The sequence below is a fragment of the Leiobunum rupestre genome, chromosome 9 (genome assembly GCF_980474605.1).
Source record: "Leiobunum rupestre chromosome 9, qqLeiRupe1.1.hap1, whole genome shotgun sequence".
Classification (NCBI taxonomy): Eukaryota; Metazoa; Arthropoda; class Arachnida; order Opiliones; family Sclerosomatidae; genus Leiobunum; species Leiobunum rupestre.
This window is the reverse complement of record NC_143392.1, coordinates 47,728,580-47,734,882: the sequence shown is the minus strand read 5'-3', so window position 1 is coordinate 47,734,882 and position 6,303 is coordinate 47,728,580. Positions and strand designations below refer to the sequence as shown.

The window sequence follows — 6,303 nt, the reverse complement described above, 5'->3', positions numbered from 1 at the left end:
AGTGTTGTTTTTAATTTGATCTTTAAGTCCTCAGCGACATTCAATCTTCGTACGAAGCGTATAAAATTGTGGCTAGTTCGTTTCCAGTTGACTATTCGATAGCCGCTTCCAAGCGAGAGAGGCGGTGTTGTTCGCGTCAATCAGTCTGCGGGAGGGAGGGCTGCCACCCGACTCGAAGCGGATGAGCGGGAATCATTAGAAAGTGGCGCTCCCCCCTCCCTCCGCTGCTTTGATAATAGAGCCACGGCTTTCGGCCCGTGTTCGAGACACCAGCGCATTTTTTCACGGAATTTTACCTTGAGCGGCCGTGTGGGATTTCGCTGCAAGTTTTACACTTTAAAAAATATATATATTTCGTATTTTAAACGAGAGTTAGTCCGGTTTGTGAAGCCTTTGCTACCAAACGTGCCATCGTACAGTCGGCAAAATGTAAATAGATGCGAACTGTAGTGCTTACATCATTGGGAATATTTTGGGACCACAATAGGTAATAATGTCATCGCAATTTTGTTTTATATCGATGTTGTTTGATTATTAGTGGTTATGATATTTTTGAAAAAATATCGCAATTTAAAATACTTAATTTTAAAATTAATAGGGAAAGCATTACCAAATATTGCCATACTAAAAAAACTAATTAAAAGGTAGGTATACAAGTGCACAAAAATATTTCATTTAAAAATATATAAATAATTTAAATACATATTACCATACTGTTATATTGGTCAGAATACCCATACATAGTTTTAAAGAGGTTTTAAGTTATTATATTCTATTGTATAACGTCATCAATTAAATAATTTAATAAAATATAATTAATTAAATGTTAATAGTTGTTCTACGTGGAAAATGACACAAGATATTCAGAAAAACTAGTTTTTAGTACTTTTTCAGCGTCGTTATTAATCGTAACGTTAAAAATCCTAATTTATTTTTAATCATATAATTAATAATAGTTGATTGCAAAAGGATGTTAAATACTGTATTCGGAGCAGCTGTACTTTGATGTAGATGATTTTCCCGTGTACCTTTACGGGCGCGCGCGGTGTTGAATATTTATATTTCTCTTCTCGCATACGACTAACCCAATTTAACGAAAAAACTATCGGTAATAATCCTTGTAATGCGTTCCTAATTTATTGTAGCTTTAATTTAAATAAGTAATTTTCTAGGTTTATATAAGTCTGTTAATTTCGATGTAGTCACTTTCCACATTCATACCATAGTAAATACTCAACACACTAATTAGTTTCGTCTGTATGAAAGTATTGTTATCAAAATGTAATGTAATGAGTTGATTATTGGTGAGGTGAATTAATATGGTAGATTATCAGACTGTTTTGTCTTTCATTTCATTATAAATATTTTGCGAAATTATAAAAATGTTATATCTCACAACTTGGGTTTCAGTTAAAGGAGATCAAAATCATTTAAGGTTTTTGTGGCCCTTTAAGAAAAGTCAGATAAAATGTCGGGAAAGGTTACGAAACTGTACATAAACTAAGAAATTCAAAATAAATATGATTTGATAGAAATTATTGGTTGAAATGTTCAATGATTTAAAATATATAATAATAATTTAAACTGTAATAATATTTTTGATATTAACATATGGATTACAATATCCAATTAAATATTTTTAATATAAATAAAAAATAACAATAACAATGATAAAGAAATATTAAAGTCTCTTCATTATCATCGACAACATAACTATAATTTAAAATCTCGTACACAACATAGTTCGCCATTGAATATTTTACAAATAGGTGTTGCTAGCTGTAAATCTACTTGATTAAATTGTGATACGTTTAATTATCAAATTCTTCAAATGATGTGACGTTTTTCAGTCAAGACATTTTCCTGATTTATAATTTTCAACGGGCAAAGATGACTTTCAATGGGTAAAATTCATCCGAGGTAACATGGTGATGGCGTTATTTGTTAGTAGATGGCGCTCTGATAGCAACATGACATCATAATTTTGATTTTCAATGATTGGTTGAAAGTTTTCAGTTTTTAGTGGAGAACGGTTTTGTCGAGCTTTAAAATACAAAATTCACTTCCCTGATTGGATTGTTAACTACTGTTAAAATTAATTGTTAATTTAAAAGTTTATTTTTCATAAATTTTATAGTGTCGCCATCTATCTCAAACATTATTAAATAGGAAGGTACCTCTGGTGGATTTCGCCCCTTTTTGCATATTTCCCTTAGGCAATATGTGAATGCGTCTATAGGAATTTTTTAAAGATGTAGCAAAATATGAAGTCAATTTATCTCCCTATTTTAACTCTGCCAGTTTCCCTGTAAGTTTTCTTCCCGCGTCGCAAATATCCTGGTGGTAGGCCAACGTGTTCTTAGAGAAAAGCCGGCATACAGGAGTAGCAAACCGGTGGGGGTGGATACCAGTAGGTAAGAGCCCATCTGTCTATGTTGGGTTCATTTTAGCTTGGCACCAGCTATTTTCGTAAGGTAGAACTAAGTGCATATTAATTTATCTTTCTATGAATCAATGAATCCGACTTCGAAGAAACCAATAAACTTCAAAATTTTTGGCTACTCCTGTACATAGAGTAACCCACTCACATAGAGTTGAAAGCTATCAGATAAACTTGTTTTCGAGGCGTGAAATAAACAAGTTGACCTAAAGGCCATGTACAATATCTGGATTAAAACGTAAGTTTATACGATAAAAACTATAAAAACAACAATATCGCTCATCGGACTTTATTTATTCACGCCTTGAAAACAAGTTAGCTCGTTATGATTAATGTTTCATGCGCTTTTAAGGGCCTTACACGCTATGCGAGTGGGTTAGTCTATGCTCCTGTTTGCTTACTGTATTTCTCCAAACGATAAATCACCGTTTCCAAAATATCGATCATAAACTAATTTTAACAAAAGAAAGGTAATCCGGAAAGAATTTTCTTCATCATAACAGCTGTAAATAATTTAACTCTAATTTTAAAGAAGTTAAACAAAATCAATCTAAATTGTATTACAGAAAACAATAGCAAGTTGAAAATTATTGTTCAAATTTATGAAATACACGCTGTGACGTTCGTAATATTTTAATTCCTAAGGGCCGTATTAATGAAATTCATTGTGGAAATATTAAGCCCCTTTTTTAAAAATATGCTGGTATTCTAATAATAACGTTTATACAATCTAGACACCCACTAGATAGCCTTCGAAACGTAGTCTGTTTTTAAGTTATAGGCATGCATACCGGTTCACTAAAATATATAACGATGACGTTAGAGGGTAATAATTTATACCTGTTTTAAAAACATAAATTTAGTATGTTAAGTATATTTTATGCGATTTTTTTAAATACAAGCTAAAATCTTTCTTTTAGTATGTGCCATACTAAAAGAAAGATTTTAGCTTGTATTTAAAAAAATCTTTAAAAACCTTTTGAGTTAAAGACACTGACGGTTATGTTAAAATAGATTTAATAGCGTTGCGTGTGTTCTATTTCATTCTGAATATGGCCGGGAAATAAGCTAATGTTTTTTCAGTCGGCTTTTCAAGCTATAACTGACGCTTTCTCGGAGGTCAACAATCGCTTTTTCATTGTAATCTGCCACTATAAAAAAATATTCGTTCTGGTTGTTATATTTACTACCGGAACTAATCAGTCTTAAAGTTTTGTCGTATTAAAATTGAGCAGTGCTCTGGTTTGGCACGCTGAAAATACGACTTTATCCTAATAATGAAATCTCAGCTTTCATTTAAAAACATTAGACTTAAATACTGTACCTTAATAAAATTTCCAGTTAGCGGTTTAAATACTAGACTAGTTACACCCTTCTTTGGCTTATAAGTATATTTTTGGGCAACTAAATTGCATATTTGTTTAAAGGTGATCAATAGATAATTTGGTAAAATATTAAATTTGACTTGTTCTTGTTTTAAAGCTTAAGGTCGATTTTTTTACGAAACATTCACATATTCTATGCAATAATTACTATAATTTATTACAACAATAAAATATACCAACAGTAAATGGTAAATTCGAAAAGACTCGCAGCAGTTTTCCTCTCGCGTATGAGAATTGAATCATCAACAAGGAGTTTGATTTTTAAGAGTGTCGTACGAAGTCATTGTCTGTAATGCACCCTAGATTGGACCAAATTTCCGACTTCCTTTTTAAACACACACGCTCAGCTGCGTTGCCACTTGTCAAAATACAATTTTAATAGATGAAACTGAGTCGCAGAGATATATATATGGAAGAAGCGAACGCTTCCAATGACTAAAGACGCATCACACTTCCCACTTATATCCCAAACCAGGCGTCTTAGAGTGCATATCGCGCACGATGACGCTTTATATGACATAGCGCGGGTAAAGGAACTTTCTACAAAATTAAATAAGTAATATCCTTCATTTTCTAGATTCGGCAGCATTTTTACTTTTTACCTTAATTGAATTTGTTAGCAGAGTTATGTAAAGCAATCGTGATGTATATTTAAAATATGTTGTTATATTCATAATAATAGTCAAATATTAGTTATGCACTACACGATATAGTTTTCGTTTTCCGACTTTTACGCATTTTAACCTTTTTTGGATATAATCTCCATTTTGTAAAAAAATATATTAACGAATTCATAGGTATTGTTTCTATCTATGCTTCCTAATAACGGATAAGGAAATTTTACAATTTTAATAATTATTTCACGTGCATTGAATATTTTGGTTACAAATTTCGTTTCGTAATTATGTTTGGTAAAAAAAATGTCAAATTCTTTAAATAATTTAGTTAATTTATTTCTGCGTTCAGGGTAAGGCTGGCTAAAGAACAATTAACGTCTCACATAATTTAATTCAATATGGACCTATTTCTTCAATGCTGAGCAACATACGTTTCGAAATAACAAATTGTTATTAATCATGTATCTGCAAACCCATATTTAATATTCCTAAACACAGTTTTATAAACGTATGACGGCTTAGCCAAAATACGTAGCTCACATCCTAAGACCAAGGAAATTCTTCCAAACTGTTGTTTCCTATTTTTTTGGCATTCTCTAGAATTTATTTTCAAAGATATAATAATTTGTTTTCGGATAAAGTTAATCCAATATTCCGGTGGCGTCAATTGCGTTAAGAATTTATTCCTTTGTATTTCTAGTTCTATTATATTTAAATTTATAGACCTCATTCGGAGAAAATGATTTCTTCCGCCGGTGAACTGCGCAGAGAGGGGTCAAGGCGAGCCATTATATTCAGCAGAAACGAAGCATTTCCCTCCAGGCGAATTTCATCGCCGGCCCCCTCCCGCCTTTTTCTTCTATTTCAAAATCTGGCTTTCGAGGTTCTTCTCGTTTCGAACCCATAATGCCGCTGGTATTTTCCAGAATGGCGTTTTATTCTGAAAGTGAAAATGGTTTTACACTATTAGAAAACCTTTAAATTTATATCAAAGTTTTTATAATAATTAATATAAATATCCTTAAAGTACAGGTTGTAAACCATTTCAGACCAAGAGTTGAAATAAATTGTTAACACTATTACCTTAATAATTATATTATTTGTTATAATTTATTTATATTATTTTTTTAATATATAGATTGAAATAGGGAATACAACGAGAGTTAAAAGTGCACAAGAGATTTTATTTACAAAAGTGAAAAGGTTTTTTTATAAAACCTCTTGTGTACTTTTAACTCTCGTTGTATTGAAAGTAAGTATAAGTACCTTTATTATATTATAATTTATTGGTTTATAATGCGATTGTTAGATCGATATTTTTTTTGATAATATTTAATTTCAATATACAAAATAGAGGTGGTAAATCTTTTCCGACCAAGAACTAAAATGAAATGTAAAAACATTTACCCTAGTATTAATAATTGAAATTGTTATCGTCCTCAGTAATGAGATCACTCTCGTCACACTAAATTTATTTTAAACTTTCAATTCCTTTCTGTGTTTGTAAGTATGAAATGGTTTCGTACACCATGAAATACACGGAGAGTGACACCCACCTAAGATACCTCAGAGAATAAATGGTTGTTGAGTCAAGTGGTTAAATCTGTTTTGTTATTTTTATACTGGCAGTTGTTGTAGAAAAGTCAATAGTTGTTTATTTAAAACGAAATGACAAAAGGGAAATTTGACATAAATATTACTACATAATGGTCAACCATTTCAGAAAAAGCTGCTTTTATAGAAGAGGCCCTATTAAATTTCGAAAATTTGTAAGCGTCGAAGCGAGATTTCGCAACGAACTAGGTGCCGCGAACCAGACATTTTCTCTACTTTCGGCCTCCTCGTTACCCTGGCGTCTCGC

The 6,303-nt window shown here is 31.7% G+C and overlaps 1 protein-coding gene across 2 annotated transcripts in view; it reads left to right on the top strand.

The window, feature by feature from the left end:
* The first annotated feature begins 246 nt into the window (after positions 1-246).
* LOC149928563 (uncharacterized) overlaps positions 247-6,303 on the top strand; it is a 30,660-nt gene continuing 24,603 nt past the window's right edge. The window contains exons 1-2 of one of the 2 annotated variants that reach the window (XM_090159221.1): positions 247-487; positions 599-644. The gene's annotated coding sequence lies outside the window, so the exon portion shown is untranslated. The remainder of the gene's footprint in view (positions 488-598; positions 645-6,303) is intronic. The other variant, XM_090159220.1, reaches the window with a different exon arrangement.